This window comes from Malaclemys terrapin, chromosome 11 (assembly GCF_027887155.1).
Source record: "Malaclemys terrapin pileata isolate rMalTer1 chromosome 11, rMalTer1.hap1, whole genome shotgun sequence".
NCBI classification, from domain to species: Eukaryota; Metazoa; Chordata; order Testudines; family Emydidae; genus Malaclemys; species Malaclemys terrapin.
The window spans coordinates 1,249,392-1,261,617 of NC_071515.1; positions in this window are offsets into that span (position 1 = coordinate 1,249,392).

Consider the following 12,226-nt stretch of genomic DNA (forward strand, 5'->3'; position numbering starts at 1 on the left):
GAAAGTGCAGAGACACCCGGGAAAAACAAACCTCAGGAGATGCGTACTTAGAGGGAGAGCGCTGGGAACTAGTAGCGCTAAGAGAGTTTGCCATGAGACACGCTTCATGTCGCAGCCCCTTTCTGGGCAGCTCTACTGCTACCCCGCTGGGCAGCTGCAAAGGTGTTAACAGATCTTGAGGGAGAGGGGAAGGCGGGGAGTGGGCGGGGAGGACTCGAAGAGCCTTGGGGTGGGGGGTGGGGGGGTGTAAGTGGGCTGTGAAGGAATAGGGCCTGAAAGGAATCATGTTCTTGAGCAGGATCCAGCACCACTCCCTCTCCTGTTCCTTTGGGATGCCCTGGAGCTGTCTCTTCAGGAGGAGAGTCCTGCATGGATGGGACCGTTAGAGCAGAGAAAATTGTTGAACTGTATTCTGCGTCTCTGCAGCCAGGGCCTGGCAGGACGCTCCCTCCCTCTGGGCGGGGTGCTTTCCTCCCAGCCTGGTTTCCCCTGCTCTCAGGCATGGCTTGGAGTCTGTGGTGCTACAGCTTGTTGAATGAACATGTGGGGGCTGGGGGGGGGGCGGGTCGTTGTGCAAACTTTTGGATGAAAATGAAAAGAGAATGGTTTTCATAGGAATTTTTCCTCAACCATTTTGGTTAAAACTGGCCATTTTTCATTCTGGAGGGGTCTCTGCTTTTTTGTTTTGTTTTTTGTTTTGCTCAAAGCCTAAAAAATTTCAAGGAAAACACATTTTCCACACAAAATTTCCTGTTTACAAAAACAGTCTTTTTTTTTTTTTTGTCAAAAACCCTTTTCAGATGAAAAATGGCAACCAGCCCTGAGCTGGCTTCTCTTTCTGAGGTCTTTGCTCCCCACGCCGGTGGCCTGCGCCAGCCAAAGGGGGAAGGGGACTGACTCACATTCTGCCTCGCGACTGCTGTCTTCAAGGGTGAAAACCATTGGGGGACGGGGCGTTCCAGCAGCTTTGTGCCACGGAGCTCGGGTGAGTATCTAGTGCAGATGGTATTAGAGCCCAAAGCGTTTCCCTTTGGCCTGTCCCGCTGGACTGCGTAATGCTGCGGTGCTCGGATCTGGATATCTGACGTTTTTATGCCGTAATAATATGGAATTAGCCTAAGCAACGGTGTCCAACAGATGGCAGTTATGCTGAAATTGTACAGTGCTGGCTTGGTGCTTAGATCTGTGACGGATGCTTTCTGTGCTGTAATGGTACAGCAATTGCCTGCGTGATGGTATTTACGGCTGACATTTGACTATTGCAGTTTTTCAGGGATCCTTGGAAAAGTGCATTTTAGTGTTTACATCAATGGATTTCTGACCCCAGTCAGATAAAAACCAAATCACACAAGAGGCTGAAGTTCCTTCCCATGTGATGTGCAGCGAATTACTCCTTTTGAGCAGTGAACTGGAATAGCCATGAACTCAGAGATGCATTTTTTTTTAAATTTATTTATTTATATATATTTTTTTGGCTCATTGGTTTGGACGTGCTGCTCAGGCAGGGATGGTGTCATTCAGAGAAGATGCTCTGATACATTTTGCACACATGGCTGAATAAACTACAAATGTTCCTGAACAGTTTATAGGGCACTTGTCCTCAGCTTTTTCTCCCCACCTTCACCCAAATAGTATTTTGAGCATTTGTTTAGATTCCTCATTGCATTAAGGAGCTAAAAAATGAACTGGATGGAATCTGCCATTGACAATTTGTTACTGCCTGCAAAAGTAAGGTCTTGCCCACGTGCTCAGGGTCTAGCAGACTGCCCTATTTGGGGTTGGGAAGGAATTTTCCTCAGATCTGATTGGCAGAGACCCTGGGGATTCTTCACCTTCCTCTGCAGCATGGGTCACTTGCAGGTTTAAACTAGTTTAAATGGTGAATTCTCAGTAACTTGAAGTCTTTAAACCATGATTTGAGGACTTCAGTAACTCAGCTAGGGGTTGGGGTCTATTACAGGAGTGGGTGGGTGAGGTTCTGTGGCCTGCAATGTGCAGCAGGTCAGACTAGATGATCATGATGGTCCTTTCTGATCTTAAAGTTTATGAGTCTATAAGAGGCAGGAAGGGAACAGCACAACTGGCAAAATAATAATAATCAGCCCAGCAGAAAAAAACCCCATGAGTTCTGCTTCTTCTGCAGCAGTAAGGTCTTTTCCTTAGCAGCAATAGAGCGGAACCCTTCCCCAGAAAGAGTTAGGGAGAATGCTACTTGCCAAACTTATTTTGACAGGTGGTGGTGTCCCTACCCTCCCGTAAAAACGTAAGAACGACCAGACTGGGTCAGACCAAAGGTCCATCTAGCCCAGTATCCTGTCTTCGAACAGTGGCCAATGCCAGGTGCCCCAGAGGGAATGAACAGAACAGGGAATCATCAAGTGATCCATCCCATCGCCCATTCCCAGCTTCTGGCAAACAGAGGCTAGGGACACCATCCCTGCCCATCCTGGCTAATAGCCATTGGTGGACCTATCCTCCATGAACTTATCTAGTTATTTTTTGAACCCTATTATGGTCTTGGCCTTCACAACAGCCTCTGGCAAAGAGTTCCACAGGTTGACTGTGAGTTGTATGAAGAAATACTTCCTTTTTGTTTGTTTTAAACCTGCTGCCTATTAATTTCATTTGGTGACCCCTAGTTCTTGTGTTACACTGCTCTACAGCCAAAATGCTTCTGAAATAAATGTAGTCAAACTTTACTAATTCTGGGTCACTGAGAATGAAAATGATGCTTAAAATTGTTGATTGGCTCTAGTTTTCATGATATGCTATTGGGTCAGTATATATGACCCTTGACTTGGGAATGGCGGAGGATAAGTGAGTTATAAAGGGAAGGGATCTCAATTTAAACCAGAAATGACTAAAATACATCTTTGACTGGATCTATGAATAAATCTATGACTGGGTTTGGACAGTACTTGCTTTTTAGGCAAAACAATGAATGATGCAATTTGAAGCTGGTATTGCGTCATACATGATATGAATTGCATCATGTTATCCTAGAAGTCATGGATGATGCGATCATAACGAAGCTTACATCACTCTGCTGAACAAATTGCCCTATATCAACTCTAGAAATCATACGGTGTCGTGCTCTCTTATTTGTCAGTGTTTGATTTTGCAAAGGGACACATTTCTGTTTATCCAAAGTGAGCAGAGATGCCTCGTACTTGTGTGAACAGTGCAGATAACTTCTGCTATGTCTGTGGTTTTTGCATCACAAAAGCGCAGTATAACCACTATGGTTAAGAAAGCCTATCACCTTTATTTTGGCTGCAAAATTGGAGATCAGGACAAGAGGTGGGCCCCACACATATGCTGCAACACTTGTGCAACAAATCTTCGCCAGTGGTTGAACAGGAAAAGGAAATCTATGCCTTTTGCAGTGCCAATGATTTGGAGAGAGCCAACAGATCATACCAGCAATTGTTACTTCTGCATGGTGCCACCAGTTGGGAAAGGTGTGTCAAAGAAGAAAAAGTGGACTGTGCATTATCCAAACATTCCATCAGCTATACGCCCAGTACCCCACAGAGAAGGACTGCCGGTTCCTGATGCACCAGAATCATTCTCACTTGAGTCAGACGAGGAAGATAAAAAGGATGAAACTTCTGGTCCTGAATCATCAATGTCACAGGACCCACATTTTCTCCCATCTTCCTCCTCTGAACCACACCTCATAACACAAGGTGAACTGAATGACCTTGTCAGGGATTTGGAACTACCCAAGAGTAAGGCAGAGCTGTTGGGCTCCAGACTACAGCAGTGGAATCTCCTGGCAGGTGATGTTAGGGTTTCCATGTTCTGTGACCGTCAAAAGGATCTTGTCCCATTCTTCTTCATGGAAGGTGATCTTGTAGTCTGCGACAACATCGATGGTGTGATGGCAGCCCTCAACATCGTTCACGATCCAGATGAGTGGAGACTGTTCATTGATTCATCGAAGACGAGTCTTAAAGCTGTTTTACTGAATAATGGCAATGTTTTGCCATCAATTCCAGTTGGTCATGCAGTCCATATGAAGGAAACCTTTGACAACATGAAACAACTTTTGAGGTGCATAAACTATGACCAACATCAGTGGCAGCTTTGTGGCGATTTGAAGGTTGTTGCTCTCTTGCTTGGTCTGCAGACTGAATACACAAAGTACTGCTGTTTTCTCTGCGAATGGGATAGTCGTGCAAGAGATTCCCACTACATCAAGAAAGATTGGCCACTCCGACAGTCATTGGAGCCTGGGAGGAAAAGTGTTCAGCATCCACCACTTGTTGAATCAAGGAAGATTTTGTTACCACCCTTACACATCAAGCTGAGTCTGATGAACTTTGTCAAGGCCATTGACAAAACACAGCAGCTTTCAAGTACCTCCGTGGAAAATTTCCAAGGTTAAGTGAAGCTAAGATAAAGGAAGGTGTCTTTGTTGGTCCTCAGATTCGTGAACTTCTTCGAGATGATGCATTTGGCCATGCACTGCCTGGCAGGGAAAAGATGGCATGGAAAGCCTTCCAGTTAGTGGCAATACATTTTCTCAGAAACAATAAGGCAGACAAATACAGGTTGTTGGTGGAAAACCTCCTCAAGGCATACAAAAGCCTTGGTTGCAACATGTCACTAAAGATACATTTTTTGCACTCTCCTCTAGATTTTTTTCCACCGAACTGCGGAGCAGTGAGCGACGAGCACGGCGAGTGATTTCACCAGGACATTGCAACAATGGAGAAACGCTATCAGGGCAAATGGAGCCCATCAATGCTTGCAGACTATTGCTGGACAGTGACAAGAGATGCTCCATTTAATGAATACAAGAGACAAGCCAAGAAGCACCGAGCAGACACTGAATAGGACTAAACTATGTACATAATAGTTTTTTTGCCTTTTGTTTCATAATAAATTTTATTTATATAACCCTTTTGCTGATTTTTAAAGTGTTACATAAACAGGACAGGTGAAATATTATCATGTAAAGCAACCAGAAACACATGAAAAGACCTAGGTTTACAATTTATGATTAAAACTCTATCTACACAATATACATAGACATAAAATGTAAAAACTTAAATATCTTAGAAACAGTAGCCAATCAGTTGTTTTAATTGTCATATTTGAATTCAGCACATCAAAATACATAATAAATAGCACATTTTATCTCTGAAGCAGACGATTTCTCAAAAATTGTAGACCAGTGTTATGAGAAGGAGTAAATAACACTTCCTTATTTACTTTCTCCACACCCGTCATGATTTTATAGACCTCTATCATATCCCCCCAGTCATCTCTTTTCCAAACTGAATAGTCCCAGTCTTATTAATCTCTCCTCTTACGGAAGCCGTTCCATACCCCTAATCGTTTTTGTTGACCTTTTCTGAACCTTTTCCAATTCCAATATATTTTTTTTGAGATGGGGCGACCACATCTGCATGCAGTATTCAAGATGTGGGCGTACCATGGATTTATAGAGAAGCAATATGATATTTTCTGTCTTATTATCTATCCCTTTCTTAATGATGCCCAGCATTCTGTTAGCTTTTTTGACTGTCACTGCACACTGAGTGGATGTTTTCAGAGAACTGTCCACGATGACTCCAAGATCTCTCTCTTGAGTGGTAACAGCTATTTAGACCTCATCATTTTATATGTATAGTTGGGATTATGTATTCTGATGTGCATTACTTTGCATTTATCAACATTGAATTTCATCTGCCATTTTGTTGCCCAGTCATCCAGTTTTGAGAGAGCCTTTTGTGGCTATTTGCAGTCTGCCTGGGACTTAACTATCTTGAGTAGTTTTGTGTCATCTGCAAATTTTGCCACGTCACTGTTTACCCCTTTTTCCATGACAAAACAGTTTTGAGTAAGGACCATATGTAGGGCCCTACTAAATTCACAGCCCATTTTGGTCAATTTCACAGTGTTACCTGGGGTTCTTTCAACCCAAAGCTCTTGGTAACTTTTACTCTGTGCGAGGAGGTGTCAGGAAATAAATCAGGGGAGACACGGCCGTCCGACCGATAGATGCCAGCACAAACAGGACAACACAAGAGTGCTTTCACTTAAAGCTAAATTTTACTTCGTCTCAAGCACTTACACACGTCTGCAACAGGTCAGTAGCACACCCCCAACCCTCAATAATTACGAAAGCTGAGTGTGGCTCTTGAGTGACAGTGCGGCGGGCTTCTGGTGGCCAAATCTTCCGTCTGCCGGTGGGGACTGCAAGATGTATCCAGAGGGAGAGTCCAAAAATTGTCCTCAAACTTCCCCCTTATTTATACATTAGTAATAGAATGACATGTCCCTTAAAGAAAACTTGTTAAACGAGCAGTTCCAATGGGCAAGCAAGAGGCTCCTTCTGATTACTGATTAACCAGGAGTGGGTTTTTCCAGAGTTTGCAACCTTGAGACCCCAATAGATATTCCTGGGGCACATCCTGCTCTTTTAAAATGCATGCATCAGCAACTTCAACACAATTCTTATCAGGAAGGACGTGGGGTCAAGCTGCCCTTTCTGTGGCACCCCAAAACCCCCTCCCCTCCTGCCTTGGTCAAGCTGAGACTGCTTAATAGGTTGCTTTTAACAATAAGCCATAGTGGTTTCAGGCACTTTACTGGTTTGCCAAAGTCTCCCCGTACAATAGGATTTTAAAAATAATGAATGTCTTGATTTGAGCTATTTAAATCTGAAATGTCACGGTGTTGTAATTGTAGGAGTCCTGACCCAAAAAGGGGTTGGGGGAGGTTGCAGTTATTGTGGAGGGGAGTTCTGTGCTGTGCTGCTGCTGGCGGTGGCGCTGCCTTCAGAGCTGGGCAGCTGAAGATCAGTAGCTGCTGGCCAAGAGCCCAGCTCTGAAGGCTGCGCTGCTGCTGGTGGCAGCTCTGAAGTAAGGATGGCGTGGTATGGTATTGCCACCCTGACTTCTGCGCTGCTGCCTGCAGAGCTGAGCCCTCAGTCAGCAGCCGCTGCTCTCCAGCCACCCAGCTCTGAAGGCAGCAACGCAGAAGTAAAGGTGGCGTGGTATGGTATTGCCACCCTTACTTCTGTGCTGCTGCTGGTGGGGTGCTGCCTTCTGAGCTGGGTGCCCGGCCAACAGCCGCTGCTCTCCAGCCAACCAGCTCTGAAGGCAATGAAGAAGTAAGGTTGGCAATACCATGACCCCCCTAAAATAACCTTGTGACTCCCCCTGCAACTGCCTTTTGGGTCAGGACCCCCAATTTGAGAACTGCTGGTCTCCCCCGTGAAATCTGTATAGTATAGGGTAAACGCACACAAAGACCAGATGTCACAGGGGGAGACCAGATTTTATGGTCCATGATGTGTTTTTCATGGCCATGAATTTGGTAGGGCCCTAGCCATAACCCTTGGGGCTTTGCCTTGTGACACATCTCTGTGACCAGCGCCCCCTCTGCCTTTCCATTATTCCTCACCTTTGCAGCGAGCTCTTGGTCTGGTTCTGCACAGCGACTACGTCGCTGAGCCAATGCTAATGGGCCCCTTGCTGTCCATCTCAGCAGAGAGGCCAAGCGATTGAATGGGCCATGCAGATGGGCCATAACTAGAAGGCTCCAGGGCAGTAACTCTGGCATGGATCGCATGGACTAATAAATATATTACATGTGTTTCCTGTGGAGTCATCATCTCAGCCCTTCAATGACCCGCTCCCCTCACTCACTCTCATTTCTCCTCCAACACACTCTTGTGGGCGCTCTCCCCCCCCCGCTTGCTCCCATTCCTTCTCCTCCGACGCGCTCTCCTGCGCACTCCCTCTCGTTCTTCCTCCGACGTGCTCTCCTGCGCACTCCCTGTCACTCGCTCTCATTCATCCTCCGACACGCTCTCGTGCATGCTCCCTGTCGCTTGCTCTCATTCCTTCTCTGAGGCGCTCTCATGTGCATGCCCCCTCGCTCACTCTCATTTCTCCTCTGACATACTCTTCTGCGTGCTCCCCATTGCTCGCTCTCATTCCTACAACAATATGCTCTCGTGCGCTCCCCCTTGCTCTTGTCCCTCCTCCGACGTGTTCACATGCGCTCTCCCCCACGGGCGCTCTCATTCATAACTGTGGTATGTAACTTATTGCTTAAATCAGCCTCTGTACCAGATGACTGGAAGGTAGGTAATGTAACACCAAGTTTTTAAAAAGGCTCTAGAGACGATCCTGGCAATTACAGGCTTGTAAGTCTAACTTCAGTACCAAGCAGATTGCTTGAAACTATAGCAAAGAACAGAATTATCAGACACATAGAGGAACATGACTTGTTGGGGAAGAGTCAGCATGACTTTTGTAAACGGAAATCATGCCTCACCAATCTACTAGAATTCTCTGAGTTGGCCAACAACCATGGACAAAGGTGATCCAGTGGACATAGTGTACTTAGACTTTCAGAAAGCCTTTGACAAGGTCCCTCCCCAAAGGCTCTTAAGCAAATTAAGCAGTCATGGGATACGAGGGAAGATCCTCTCATGGATCAGTAACTGGTTAAAAGACAGGGAACAAAGACTAGGAATAAATGGTCAGTTTTCACAGTGACGAGAGGTAAATAGTGGGATCCCCCAAGGATCTGTACTGGGATCAGTCCCACTCAACATATTTATAAATGATCTGGAAAAAGGGGTGAACAGTGAGGAGACAAAGTTTGCAGACGATATAAAATTACTCAAGATAATTAAATCCAGAGCTCATTATGAAGAGTTACAAAGGGATTTCACAAAACTGGGTGACTGGGCAACAAAAGGGCAGATGAAATTCAGGGTTGATAAATGCAAAGTAATGCACACTGGAAAACATAATCCCAACTATACATATGAAATAATGGGGTCTAAATTAGCTGTTGCCACTTGAGAAAGAGACTTTGGAGTCATTGTGGATAGTTGGCTGAAAACATTTGCTCAATGTGGAGCAGCAGTCAAAAAAGCTAACAGAATGTTAGGAACCATTACTAAAGGGATAGATAAGAAGACAGTACATATCATGATGCTACTATATAGATCCGTGGTACGCCCACACCTTGAATAGTGTGTGCAGATCTGGGTGCCCCATCTCACAAAAAATGTATTAGGGTTGGAAAAAGTACAGAGAAGGACAATGAAAATGATTAGGGACAGGGACTGCTTCTGTATGAGGAGAGATTAATAAGACTGGGACTGTTCAGCTTAGAAAATAAATGACTAAGGGGTAATCTGATAGAGGTCTCTAAAATCATGAATGGGGTGGAGAAAGGGAATAAGGAAGTGTTATTTACCCCTTCACATAGCACAAGAAACAGGGATCACCCAATGACTTTAATAGGCATCAGGTTTGAAACAAACAGAAGTACCTTTTGACACTTCCCTGTGGCACTCATTGTGAAGATGAAAAGTATAACTGGGTTTAAAAAAAAGAATTAGATCAGTTCATGGAGGGCAGGTCCATCAGTGACTATTAGCCAAAATGGTCAGGGATGCAACCTTATGCTCCGGGTGACTCTAAACCTCCAACTGCTAGAATCTGGGACCAGCCGACAAGGGATGGATCACTTGTTCTCTTCATTTCCTCTGAAGCATCTGGCATTGGTCACTGTTGGGAGACAGGACACTGGGCTACCTGGGCCATTGGTCTGACCCAGATTGGCCATTCTGACGTTCTTATATTCCTTCTTCAATGCACTCTCAGGCACACTCCCCCTTGATCTCATCCATCTGATGGTGCATGCTCATGATAGCTCTTTCTCTCTCCCATCCAGCACATGTGCCCCCATCTCTCTCCTGTCCAGTGCACGCTTGCCTTCCATGTCCAACATGTGCTCGTGTGCCCTCTCTCATTTTCTGAGTCTCTCCCTTGCTCTGTTGTGCTGACCGCACTGCACCCATTTGGCCTCCAATGCACTTGTCACCAAGAGATCTGCTGGGGCAGAGGATGTCGATCATTCCTTACAGCCAATGATCTTTGGCAGGATCGTTTCTTTTGCCTTTCTCCTCTCCCTGCCCAGAATCCAGGTACATGAGTCCATCACAGTTCCATTCACAAGTCCCACCGTTTTCTCCCAGCCCTGTTTCCCATTACTGTCTCGGGCTTGGCTTTGAGCCTTTCTTGCTAAGTTTGGTTGAGAAAACACTGGGGTGTGTGTGCGCATATCCTTTGGGGCACAGTGGGAAGTTCTGCAATAACTCTACCTCTCACCAATCAGTGTCATATATGGAGCTTAAGCCTACGCACCAAGCCAATGCCCTTCTGAACTCTTCTCAGTGATCAAATACCACAGAGACAGGACTGGGAATCCCATCTCTTGGTGGATGAGCAGATACTTTTTGAGTTAGTCCTCCCCAAGTCCTTGTGCAGGCCAAACAAAGATCTATCAAAATAACCCAGCCTACCATCACTACAGTGTCTGAGCACCTCACAGTTTTCAATGGATTTTCCCCCTCACACCCACTGTGCTGCAGGGCAGTGCTGTTATCTCCACTGGACAGATGGGAAGTGAGGCACAAAGAGGCTACATGAATTGCCCAAGGTCACTCAGGAAGCTGGTGGTGAAGCCAGGAATTGAGCTTGGGTCTCTCAAATCTCAAACTAATGCCCCAAGCATTGGACCGTCCTTCCCTCTTGAGAATAGGGCCACATTAAAAGATACCTTCAGGGTTGCTTAGATACCCTTCTGAAAATCCGTCTTGATCTAAGGCCCTGTCAGCCTGGCCAAGGTTGAGACCCAGTCAGGGGTTAGTTGTGGTTGTGAGGAGGGGTTCAGGAGAGGCTTATCCAGAATCCCAGTCAACCCAGGGGAATAGCTAATCAGGAAACCTGGCATTGGACCCTGTTCTATTGCTTATCCATTGGCTATAGGTAGAGCTGCCCTGGATGCCATCACAGTAGGGAAGCCACTGTAGTTTGAAAACCATGTTTTTGAAATGGAGAAACAGCGGAACAAGGATCGCTGCATGCGCAGGCACATGCACACAGTGAGGGAACTATGGAGTTTTCCCCTGAAGGCCCCAGGTGCCTGCAAAGAAAATGCTACATCAGCAACTGTTCAGAAGAACACAAGGTCAGCATGTTAATGCAATTTTTGGATCCTTTCTGTGTTATCTATGAGAGCAAGGGACTCACCCTTGGGGCCTTTATGATGTCTTGCAGGTTATTTCATACTGCCCCAAATTCCCAACAAGCTGCAGAATTCTGGCTTGAGACCTCGTCAATGTGTGTGAATGTGGCACCTGCCCAGGGAAGATGGAGCTTCCAGATTAACACAGGCAGAAGCAGGAGTCAAAGGAAACTCTTTTTAAGGGCATTTATCAGGCAAGTATATGAACACTTGAGAGCTTTGGACTTGGAAACACCCTTGGCTTAGTCTTCTTCAAGAGATAAAAGACACTGGATTGCATTCCTCCGACTGCAGGGAGAGGCTTGCCATGGGAAACTGCACAGGGTCCCTAGAATATAGGAGAGCAAAGGATACTTGGGCGTTTTGGGGCTCCTTCCATTCCTTTCCTCCCCGTGCTACAAAATCATGTCAATCCAATTTCTTAATGGTCGGCTTTGCTACCTCTTGCCTTGCCAGGGAAGGCACATGCACACCAATGGTGCTTCAGCAGTAGGAACATGCATGCATGCTAAGAAGACTGAACAGCCATGAAAACACCATGCATGTAGCAATCATCTCAAAAGAATTGCTGGGGACAGCTGGTCTCCGGTATCCTCTTCAGGTCACAGCCTTCAGAACAACCCGCAAAAGAACAAAGGACTTGCATGCAAAGGGTTTTTTTGAGGAATAACTTTGCAAAAGTGATGTTTATAACACAGTTGTACATTTGTATTTTCTTGCAAAGCAAAGTCATCCAGAATGAGACAAGCAAGGGTGAAGCATCAAGGAAGGGTCCATATAGAACCAAGTTATTTTCCCTTCTCAACTCGTACCATTCATTCTCATTTGTTTCTTTTCTGAAGACTTTGACAAGCCATATAATACTGACTCACTGGTCCCACACTACCTACTATGGTTGAATCTTTATGCAGACATACAGGCAGGATGTTAGCTACAATCTTGTTGTAGTAGAAAGAGAGCCAGAGACATAAGGCCTATTATAAGGGGCTTGTGTAAGGCCTTTGGCCTGAACTGAAGTCAGGCCCTGCTGAGATAAAGCAAAGTTAGCAAGAGTGGAGCAAGGAGCAAAAGTCAGGCCCTGTTACAAAGCAGATGCCTACTTGCAGGTTCATTATCCGATACATGAACTTGGCAAAAACAGGGCTGGCATTGCAAA